We start from the raw sequence: 13,054 nt of genomic DNA, 5'->3' as shown, positions 1-13,054 counted from the left end.
TTTTTTGCTGAAATAAGATCATTGAAATAGTTTATTTAATTACTTTCCACAACATAATGCTTCCAATTTTGGGGATAAAACGTTCCTATTTGAATGCTAAGTGGATGGAGATATCTCAGCATCTCATAATGTTATAAGTATAAATTATTTGATAATACTATTATTAAAAATGACATAAAAATGTTTTTTTTCCGTCATTAGATTGAAAATTAGGATCACAAGTGTGTAAAATCAATTAAAGTTAAGAGATGTTTGTTTTCTGTATTCGTCTCTAATTCTGAATTATGATTCATTATTCTTTACAGTATTTTTCTCTCACAAAAAATACACGTAAAACGATAATAATTTTAAATCATTATTCTAAATACATGAACTAAACGTCTACTTAATTTTTCATGCTAAATAAGGGTTAAAACGTCACCTACAGCAACATAGGTAGATAAAAACATTTTTTGATGCATAGCGGGGTATTTTTGGCATTTTAAAAAAATTTAACTGTCAATTTCCGGTCAACTTTAACGGTCAATTAATAGAGGAGGTCAACTAATAGGGAGGATGTCTCTATAATTTTTTTAAAAATCAAAGGTGTTGATGTGATTAGTATTGATCAAAAGGATGTTTCTGTTATTTTAAAAAAAAAAAAATACAGGAGTGTTAATGTAATAGCCCACATAAAAAAAACGCCAAAACAACAAAAAAAAAACAAAAACAAAAACAAAAACAAAAGATACGTGATTAGCACCATTTTTTCCCTTTTTTCTTTTTTTTTTGAGAAAATAAAATAAAAAGTGTTTTCTTCCTCTAAAATGAAAAAAAAAGTACTTAAATTATATTTTTTAATTATGACGTTTAAAATTTAAATTTTTTATGAAAGAAAAATATTGTAGTAAAATTAATGATTTGATTAAATATATGAAACAAACAATTCTATAGTATCCAATAGTCTATTAAATAGCAGATAATTGAAGTAAGTAGCTACTTTTCTTTTATTTTTATGGGAATAACGGGATTTATTTAGAGTAAACCGTGTTATTTGTTCTAAATATTTTTAGAATTGGTTTTGTTTTAAGTACAAAAATAGAAATGAGAATTTTTTTAAAATAGTGTTGAAATTGTTTCTGAAATTATGTTGGGTCATTTTCTTAAAGATTGTTTTTAAGTACAAAAAAAGTGAAACTGTATTTAAGTAAGTTTTCGAACACGTGTTGAGACTTGAGTATAATCCTAGAAAATAGAACGAAAATGTGAAAACAACATTCAACTTCTTTAAACAAAAACCACTCACTATTTTTTTCATTACTATTTATAGGGTCCGTTTAGCTCACTGATTCGAGTTTTTAATTCGAGTTGAGATGTAATTTTACGTGAGAGTTTCTTAGTGTAACAAAAAAGTTAAATGTAATTATTTCTGAGAGCCTTTTACTGTAGTAAAATTTAAATTTTAAACTCAAATCGGTAAAATAAACGTCTCATAGTATTTACTAATGATATACTCTTTAGAGATTGTTTTTGTTTGCATGCACCAAAAGACGTAGAGAAATAGTTTCAAAAATAAATGAAACTAATATTAAAAAACACCAAATTTCGGTCCTTTTACGATAAGATAGTCAACATTTATAATCGTTGAATCTATCGGTAAGAAAAGCAAATATGGGATTAAAAGAATTCATAAATATTCAAAGAGCTCTTCTAAAATCTTTTTTTTTTCGAGTTAGTATACGTTGGTTTTTACATCTAAGATATACTAATTCCTTTTTGTTTTTCTTTTAAGTTTTAAATGTTAAGTATTTATGTTTCATTTTCTTTTTAAACTATTTTTTTAGTACTTGATAAAATATTTCTACTAAACTTAAAAGAGAATACCAAATTTAAAAAAAAAAAAAAAAAAAAAAACTACTTCCTTTAAAAAATAAACATTTATGTATCAAAACACTCAACACATTATATACAAGTGTGAAGCACGTGGTTCTGACTATTTTTATATTCTATATATATTATATGTATATATGAGCGCAAAAACATTGGTCTCCCTATTCTGTCCTCATACTTTTCTTTATTTTTTTTAAGGGAGAAAGAGAGAAATAAACTAAAATTTGAGATGAATTAAAATTAATAGGTCAATAATTTACATAAGTTAATAAATAGGCTAAATTACTGTTTTTATCCATAACTTGTCTGGTTATAAACCATAACTTAACAAGTTATTGTCTATTTTTGTCCATAACTTGTCCGGCTATGAACCATAACTTGACAAATTTGTCAATAACTTATCTGGTTATGAACTATAACTTGACAAGATATGACCTATTAACTTCTATAACTAAAAGTTGGCATATATACTTTCTTAAGCTTTTCATATTGGCCTATTTTCTACTATTTCCGTTTTTTTTATATCACTTACAATTTTTTAAAATATAAATTTGGTGAAAAGAACTCATAGGGCACGTTTGAAACTCATTTTAAAATAATTTTATTTTTTGTATAAAAATGAAAATGAAAACGTTTTCAATCTTAAATATAAATCATTTTTGAAAATGCATTTGGTAGTTTTATCAAGAGATTATTTTCAGTGTAAAAAAACTCATTAATGTCTCTCTTTCTCTCTCTCTTTGCTCGAGAGAGGAGAAAACGAAAACAAAAAACAAAAACTGACTAAAAGTCGTTTTTCATTTATATCTCATTTTACGCTAAACTAAAAAATCGTTTTCATTTTCGTTTTTTGTCTTTATTGTGCCAAACGTCGTTTTAGAAACGTTTTTATTCTCTTTCTCGAAAAACGTAAAAAATAAAAACGGGATCAATTCCAAACACGGCCATAAGTTTGTCATAAATTATTTCATTATATCTTTTTTGTTTTTATTTTTTTTTCTTGAAATTGGTTTCTCTTGTAAAATCCTACATAACTAATATATAATATTTATTTTAAATATTTTATGCAGAAAATTACCACGCTATATGATAAAATAAGTTACCGTTATCATTATTTTTTCTATTTAAAATAGTCATTATTTTGTTAGTATCTATTCTTGATAAATATAAAACATTTCTTTTCAAAATAAACCTGAAAAGAAGATCAAAATTGATAAATATTTATTATCTTACGAATACTATGTTATCCAACCTCCACAAAGAACTCACATGTGGAAAGCACGTGAATTAAACTAGTTTTTTTTTTTTTGGGGGGGGGGGGGGCTAAAATCATCGATCAAACTAAAATCATCGATCAAACTAGTTTAAAAAATGAGGGGTCAAAATATATTTTTTAAAATATATAAATTTGTATTGTGACTCTTTTTTAAACAATCATAGGTTCCGTCATGAGTTTGTATCGGTCTGACACTGCCTCAGTCGTACCCAATTTCAACATGGATCACCAACCCGCTATAATATAATATAATACAATACATAAAATTGGTCGTATTTTAAACTACGACATAAACCATATTAATTTATCATCTTTATTAATTTATATAATACAATAATCACATCAATTATTATATTAATGTATTAGTATATAATACGATATTCTAATACGATGAAACAAACATACCCTCAGTATATAAATTAATGGGCAGTGTTACATATCCCGATCGTAGTTTTTCCACGACCCAAGTGTACTAATACGTCAATGCCATGTGGTACGATGATTCCAGGTCAATTCTTTATCGTTACTTTTTTCTATTACAAGTTTTTGAACATGCTCCGCTCATATTAGCGTGTTGGAGATACCTTAAGAGCCTATTATTTACCGAATAACGGAAAATTCATTTATACAATTATTTAATTTTTTTTTAACAAAAATAATCTTTGATATAATAGGAATTACACGAAAAATAATTAAATGAGGGCACATTTAAAGAAAATTATTTTAACATTTGACAAAAAAAAATTGGAACACATGAGAAAAATTTATAGTGAGAAAAAACATATTTTTTAAAATGACTGATGGAACGTTTTTATTAACGATTCATTATTTAGGGACAATAAGGGTTAGGTTTTGAAGATTAGAACAAAGAGTGTTATATGATAATATGAGTCATAGTTGAAACTAGCTTGTTGGCCCGCACGTTGCAGCAGGTCATAGTCTGTAATTGTACAAAAAGTTAAGGGGTTGTTTAGTTGGGGGATTCGTACCCCGATTCGAATCATGATTCATGGTTTGCTAAAGTGTTTTATCTCACAAAAAATACACATAAATAAAAAATGATTCTAATCTTATGATTCTAATCCATAAACCAAACGTCTCCAATTTTTAAGGTACGCAGTTAGTTTATACATCAATATGTTTATGTGTATATTGAATAAATATATGATTAAAGATGCATAAAGAAACAAATTTAAGTTTGTATCTCCAGATATTTGGAGTAAATTAAATAATATGAAAATGTGTACAATAATAGAAATTCGACATTTACAAAGTTGTGCATAATTAGGCACAAAATAAATTAATTAGATAATAATAATGTATAAATCAAATTCATCAATAACGAATATACAAACGAACGGATTCATATGTGTGCCTGCTTGTTTTAAGCTTCTTCCTTCACAGATGAACAAACAAATTAAATAGTTTTTATAATAGAGCATGTCTGTACAAAGTTTAGAAAGGGAGGGAAAAAAGCAGAAAATGTGATAAAATATGAATGACTGAGTAAATAAATAGATAACCTGGCAAAATCAATAGAATGTAGTTGGAGCACTATTTTTGTATAACAGTTGTGGCTCAGATATATAATATCCTCAGCGAGATATGATGAATAAGTTCATTTGTATATTAGATGAGAGACGCAAAGAAAATGTAAGAATCAAGGAAAGAATGGTGTATACAACCTTATTTAGACAGAGACGAAACAAAATAGCCAAGTCAAATAGTAAATGAAGTAATGGAAACTGAATAAAACAGCACAATCAAAAGATAAGATATAAAAAAAATAGGAAGTGCACGATAAGGAAGGAAGGATAAAGGCCCGTTTAGTTCGCTGATTTGAGTTTTTAATTTGAGTTTAGATGTGATTTTATGTGAATTTTTTACTGCAGTAAAAAAGTTAAATGTGACTGTTTCTGAGAGCTTTTTACTATAATAAAACTCGAATTCTAAACTCGAATCGGTGAAATGAACGAGACACGTAAGACAAGAATGGAAAGCATAGGAATAAATAAAGAAAAAACCGAAGGAATAATTAAGAAGTTTAAGTCGGAGAAAATTGCTGTAGCGGGGATTGAGACAGGAACAATAGATTAGCAACAATTTTTGCATAAATCAGATGAGACTCAATATGTTAAAACCGACTACAATCATTATCGCAACTTGCAAAAGATTAATTAAAAGCAAAATATGCCAAGTAAAGATATGGATGTATGCATATGACTCAAAAAAGCAATGGAGAAGAGGTTAATATGTAAAAGTTACTTGCTCATAAGGTAGTGAATAGAATTAACATAGGTTACTAATATTTGTTAAGAGTAAGGAGGAATTCATGGGTGGAGAAGGGATGGAGGGTGGATTAATATGTAACAGTTACTTAGTTGTGAATAAAAGGATATAGTAGGCATTCATCGCTAGTGTTTGTTAAGAGTGAGAGGGAATTTTTCTCTGATTTTTATATTGGTAATATCTATCAATGGGATAACATAAGTGGATGCAAACGAAGATAACATAGTGCAAGGATCGCATATTAAAACAACCACTGCAAATCGGTACGTCCAATATCAGCAGAAGGTGTTAAAAATGCATGGGAAGCTGTTCATAAGACCTGTAATGCTGCAAATATTGCCTGGAGCGCCAAATTTCAGTGTAGCAAGTATGAACAGTACTAGTAAGGCATGCAGGAATCAAATGATGGAGTGCTAAATGATAGGGAGTCTGAAATAGTATAGATGAATAAGTAAATACATGAACAAAGAAATAAAGGGGAAAAAACAAAAGGAAAAAATAAAACATAAAAAAATTTTAAAAAATGATAAAACATCAATATCATGGCATTTGTATGAAGGAGTTATGGCTCAAATATTCAATATTGTGATGAACAAACAAAATTATAGATTTATGGCCATTTTGTGGTTGCCTACTATGAGCAACTACACAAAAGGGTAAAGATTAATAATATATTATATTCATGACACAGATATGTCATAGGGACTCATTGACTGGAGTAAAATAAAAATTTATCCAAAGACTACCAGGTGAATTGAAAGGAAAAGGAAAAAGCAACGATTTTATCAAATATATAAAGCAGTGAGGGAAAGAAAACAAAATAATAGAGGCAGATCAGATAAGAGCGATGGGGAAAAAAAGGGCAAAAAAAACTTGTAAAGGAGGTAGAAAATATGTGGACATTTAGTTGATGAATTTAGAATCATTGATTCAGAACTATTTTCGATTTACGTGTGTTTTTTGTGAAAGAATATACTGTAACGAGCTACGAATCATGATCCGAATTATGTCACGAATCCACTAACCAAACACAAGTTTAATTAAGAAAGGAGTAGAAGATAAGGCTCCACACGCAAAATGGCCCAAAAACCCTAGCCCAAAGACAAAGCAAACATCAAGAAGGCAGAGGCAAAACGGTACAACCACAGCCCACTGCGCAAGAAGACCAAAAAGTTCCCGCTCAGAAATAAAAGGAAGGATGAAAAAAGGGGAAGACCTTCACTTACTGTACATGGAACAGTAAATTGAGCCTGAAAAAGCTCCTCTTCTTTAGTATATGTAATAATAATAATAACGCCTTTTTGTTATTCTTTTTTTTTTCTATTGAATAGTGACAATAGAAGAAGAAAACTGGAGTGTTGCAATAGAAAAAGAGCTAATAGATCGATAAATAACGTCTGAGCACAGTACCAGTAAGAAAAAGGCAAAACGATTAAAATAGGTAGAGGAAGGATAAAGAGATAGCCACGAAGTTTTAACGTAAAGAAGATAAACATAATGGGAATTCAGATGGCAATAACACATTCACAGTATTTTTTAGACAAATCACATGAAACTCAATATGTCAAAATTGACTATAATCATCATTGCCAAAACGTAAAATCGATCAGAAATAAAATATCTTAAGATATGCGTGTGCATGCAAAGCTTGAAAAGGAATAAACAAAAGTTCAATATATGAAAGTCAGTTACTTATAAAACAAAAGATCAAACAAATATTGATTGAAACAGGAATGAAGAGGACAACAATATATGACGGTTACTTATTTATGAAACAAACAACGAAATAACCACAGATTACTAATGTTTGTTGAGTGTAAGATTGAAGTTTCCCGAACCTCTAGATTGTCAGTATCTATCAATAAGATAACAGAAGCAAATGGCAACAAAAATAACGAAGCATGGACAACAGGCGTTACTATTGCGATAGAAAACTGATACATTCAGTGTGGGCCAGAGTTATTAATTATTCTTTTAGAGTATAATTTGAGTGTAGTTTTTGAATTGAATTTGAGTTATAATTTGAGTTAAAGTTGTAACTCGAATAAAGTTGAATAAAGTTTAAACTTAAAAGAACGTGAACTTGAATAAAGTTGTAACTTGAGTTTAAATTTTTTCTAAAATTTATTAAAAAAGAACAACCCCTAAAAATCTATAGAGAAAAACGGGTAATAATACCTCAAGCGCTATAAATACCGCCTCAAATGCTAACTATTGACAAAGCAAGTCTGAAGCGCAGCGGCAGTAAGAAGATGAAGTATTAAATGATGGACAATCTAAAAAAATAGGAACATCATAATATTTTTTATCTAATGATTATGGCTTAGGCATTCAATACTATCAGCAATATGTGATGAACAAACAAACTAAAATGCCAGGTATTGACAAAGCAAGTGTGAACAGCAACGAAGCACGCAAGGTAAAAAGATGAAGCATTAAATGATAAGCAACCGCAAAAAATATATATATATAAGTAAGTAAATGAACGAAGAAATGAGCAGGCAAAAAAATGAACAGTTGAAAAAAAAAAGCTAACAAAACAGGAACGCTGTAACATTTTTATGTCACAATTATGGCTCAAGCACTCAACATTGTCAGCAACATGTGATGAATAAACGGGCATATATATTTGCGATATCAATTTGTGGCTGCTAATTATGGGCAACCACACAAAAGCACAAAGATTAATAAGATATTATATCCACCAAATGAATTATAACTTATATTTTAGATAAAATGAGGAGCTGAAGTAGAATATAAATTTGCACATAGACTGACAAGTGAGTTAAAAATGGAATAAAAAAGTAGCAATTTTATAACATATGCAACCGAAGGAATAAAAACCAGGTGAAAGAAGCAAGGAGAAAGAGGAAAAAAAGGGAGAAGAGAACAAAAAAGGAAAAAAGAAAAAGCGAGGGGGAAAAAAGAAACGAGATGAAAAAAAGGGAGAACATGAGAAAATAAGAGAGGAAGTAGACGCAATGGCACCACTTGCGCCAAATGACCAACAATTCCAAGCCAAAAACAGAAAAGACAAAGGAGGCAAACACAAGAAAAATGAGCAAAAAATAGACAACCAAAAACTCTTGACTCAAAAAGGGCACACAAAAGCAGAAGCCAAATGAAGAGGATACACTCACAACAATCTATGGACAAATTATATATAACTCAACGTCTCAAGATTAAATGCCCTCATCATCACCATATAAAAGGAAGGGAGAAAAGGAAAAAAAAAACAAAAGAAAACAATTAAGAATAGAACATGTAAAACAAAAATATAGGTATAACTATGTTACTAAGATATAAATAAATTGCAAAGTCTATGTTACTAAGATATAAATAAATTGTAAAGTAAGACCTGAGTGCCATCAACTAATTAAACAGAAAAAAGAAAAGGGAAATAAACACAGATTATAAACATTAGTTAACAATAAAGAAAGAATTTTTAGCAGTTTCCTAGATTAGTAACAACCATCGACAAAGCAATTGAGAGTAGAACATATGAAACAAAAATATGCATGTAGCCATGTTACCATGATATAGATAAACTACAAACCAAGACCTGAGTACCACCAACTAATGAAATAGAAGAAAGAGAAAGGAAATAAACAGAGATTAGGAACATTTCTCCACAGTAAAGAAGAAATTTTTAGAAACTTCCTAGATTAGTAACAACCATTGATAAGATAAGAAAAGTATACAGCAACAGAGACAATAAAGCAAAAACAGCATATGTTAACAGTGCCATAGCAAACCAATATATCCAGTATCAGCAAAAGACATTAAAGTGTTAGAGATTATCCAACCTCATCAGATGCACAAGACTCGGCTCCAACTTCCTGATATTCTCCTCAACTAAGATCTCCGCAAATCAAGGCTTTTGTTATACCATATCTGTACTATAGCTATAGTTAGCTTCTATCCCTAAATTGTTTCCACTTTCTTAGCATGTAGTTACAACAAACGTATCTTATATTGGTGTATATATATCAAAGCTCATTAATGAATAAAAGTATAGCTGTTTACCAAAAGATATTTTTTACAGCCTTGAAATCCTTTATGGTATCAAAGCAGTAAAGCTCCCACGAGCAGATTTTTTTTTCCTTCTTCAAATGGCCGAAAACAACCAAAACCAAGTCATGCTTAATGTCAATCCCCTTGCACCACATCTCATAGCCATTAACGCTGCAGCCCAACTCTCTGTTAAACTATCACCAAACAACTATCCATCCTGGCGAGCACAATTTCACTCCCTATTATTTGGCTATGACCTTTTAGGATTTATAGATGGCACTAAACCTAGTCCACCTGAAACCATTCAAGAAAACAATGCTCCTATCACAAATCCGGCCTTTATTCAGTGGAAACGTCAAGATCAGCTTCTACTACACGCGATTCTTGCTTCTCTGACTGATACTGTCATGCCATTAATTGCCTCTGCTGCTACATCACGTGATGCTTGGGCTTGCATAGCAAGAATCTATACCAGCCGGTCTCGTTCTCGAATTATGCATCTAAAGGAACAACTACACCTAATGACCAAAGGGTCCAAAACAGTATCTGAATATCTTCAGATTGTTTATTCAGATGTATGGGGTCCTGCTCCAGTAACTTCAATAAATGACTTTAAGTACTATGTCATTTTTGTCGATCATTTTACCAAATATATATGGCTATATCCCATTCGCTACAAGTCTGATGTCATGCAAGTGTTTGTAAAATTCAAAAATGTGGTTGAGTGTTATTTTAATACCAAACTTGTTACTTTATATTCGGATATGGGTGGAGAATATCAAAAAATGTTAGAGTTTCTTTCCTCTCATGGTGTTCAACATCTCACCACTCCACCTCATACACCCCAACACGATGGCTCTGCCGAAAGACGACATCTTCACATTGTTGAAACTGGTCTCACCCTTCTTCACCATGCTTCGGTTCCTCTCTCCTATTGGACATTTGCTTTTCAAACAGCCACGTACCTCATTAATCGCATGCCAACTCCACTTCTCAATCTCAAATCTCCATTTGAATCATTATTCCACTCATCTCCAAACTACTCCAAATTAAAAATTTTTGGTTGTCTCTGCTATCCATGGCTTCGTCCATATGCTAAACACAAATTGGAACCAAGATCAACTCCTTGTGTCTTTCTCGGCTACTCCACCCAACAAAGTGCATACAAGTGTCTTGATCCAACCACAAACAAAATTTATATCTCTCGTCATGTCCAGTTTGTTGAAGATGTCTTCCCCTTTGCCAAAAATTCTCACTTTTCTGTTTCTCAAAGTGAACGTACATCCTGGTCTTCTTGTTCTTCTTCCTTGGCTTCTCTTGACTTACCTCATTTTTAGGTCCCTATATCTCTCACGTCCAACTGCCCTGCATCTTTTTCACCCTCCACTGCTACGGTTATGCCTACTGCCGACTCTTCTGCTTCAACTTCCACCAGTGCACCTACTGTTTCAGTAACTCCACACATACAGTCCTCTGCCGTAACTACTCTACCAAAGCTTTCTGATTCCGTGCCTTCTAGAAATGTGCCCTCTCCATCCTTTCCACCACCACCTAGATCCTCTTCATCTCGTCTTACTGAACGCACTCATTCCATGACCACCCGTTCTCAAAATAATATTTTTAAGCCCAAACAGATTTTCACAACCACCAAACATCCCATACCCGGCCCTCTTGAGCCAACTTGTGTCTCCACTGCACTTCGTGACCCTTGCTGGCGTGATGCTATGGTCGATGAACTTAATGCCCTTACTCGAAATGGCACTTGGCACCTAGTACCACGACAACCTCATCAAAATATTGTTGGTTGTAAATGGGTGTTTCGAATTAAACGCAATCCGGATGGCACCATCTCTCGTTACAAGGAAAGACTCGTTGCAAAAGGTTTTCATCAACGACCCGGAGTTGACTATCATGACACTTTCAGTCCGGTTATTAAACCCACCACCATCCGCCTGATAATTTCTATTGCTTTAAGTCGGGGTTGGCCCATTCGTCAATTGGATGTCAACAATGCTTTTCTCCATGGTACTCTTCATGAAGAAGTTTATATGACACAACCACCTGGATTTATTGATTCCTCTTTGCCTAATCATGTGTGTCGTCTTCATAAAGCAATTTATGGCCTGAAGCAAGCACCACGAGCTTGGTACAACGAGCTCAAGGAGTTTCTTCTCACCTATGGTTTCTCCAATTCAAAGGCTGATACATCCCTCTTTATTTATGACAACCATGGTTCCATAATTTACTTTCTTGTTTATGTGGATGATCTTCTTGTGACGGGCAATCAATCAGAGGAGTTAAATACCTTCATCAAAGCATTATCTACTCAGTTTTCTCTCAAGGATCTCGGGGCCCTACACTACTTCTTAGGCGTGGAAGTTCTTCCTACATCCAAAGGTCTCTTCCTCACTCAACACAAATATATTCATGATCTTCTTGTTCGAGCCAAAATGCTAAAGATGTGATTACTCCTCTCTCCACTTTCGAAGCATTGGTTCCTAATGATGGGTCACTCCTTATTAATGCTACTGAATACATGCAAGTCATTGGCTCCCTACAATATTTGTCTCTTACTCGTCCGGATATCTCCTTTGCTGTGAACAAACTTGCTCAATTCATGCATTGCCCAACCCAAGCTCATTGGACAGCTACAAAACGACTCCTACGCTACTTGAAAAATACTATCTACTTTGGTCTTCATCTGCGTCGCAATAAACCATTATCACTACATGCCTTTTCTGATGCGGATTGGGCTGGTAATCTCCATGACCGAACATCCACTAGTGCTTACATTGTTTATCTCGGCGGCAATCCTATCTCATGGTCCTCCAAGAAGCAGAAATCCATTGCTCGTTCGTCCACTGAGTCTGAGTATCGCGTTGTCACCTCTACAGCAGCTGAACTCTCTTAGATCACCTCTCTTCTTCAAGAACTCCGCATCATTGTTGCTCCTCCTACTATCTACTGTGATAACATGGGCACTACGTACTTGTGTGCCAATCCAGTGTTTCACTCGCGTATGAAACATATTGCCATAGATTTTCACTTCGTTCGTGACAAAGTTACTGCTGGTCAACTACGAGTCTCTCACGTGTCCACCCATGATCAACTTGTTGATCTTCTCACGAAACCACTTCCTAAACAGCGCCACTTAATTCTCCGGTCCAAGATTGGTGTTTCCAATGGAAGCACCATCTTGCGGGGGCATGTTAGAGATTATCCAACCTCATCAGATGCACAAGACTCGGCTCCAACTTCTTGATATTCTCCTCAACTAAGATCTCCGCAAATCAAGGCTTTTGTTATACCATAGCCGTACTATAGCTATAGTTAGCTTCTATCCCTAAAATGTTTCCACTTTCTCAGCATGTAGTTACAACACATGTATCATATATTGGTGTATATATATCACAGCTCATTAATGAATAAAAGTACAGCTGTTTACCAAAAGATACTTTCTGCAGCATTGAAATCCTTTATGTATAGCCTAAATGGGAAGCGTTATCTGTAGGTCAGGCACTCATTTTTCAAAATCATAAATCGAATATTCTTTTTTTTTTTTTTTTTTTTTTTTTTGCCAGGTGCACTTGGGTTTTTTCGTACCTT

Source organism: Morus notabilis, unplaced genomic scaffold, assembly GCF_000414095.1.
Source record: "Morus notabilis unplaced genomic scaffold, ASM41409v2 Scaffold651, whole genome shotgun sequence".
NCBI lineage: Eukaryota > Viridiplantae > Streptophyta > Magnoliopsida > Rosales > Moraceae > Morus > Morus notabilis.
This window is presented reverse-complemented; position numbering follows the sequence as displayed.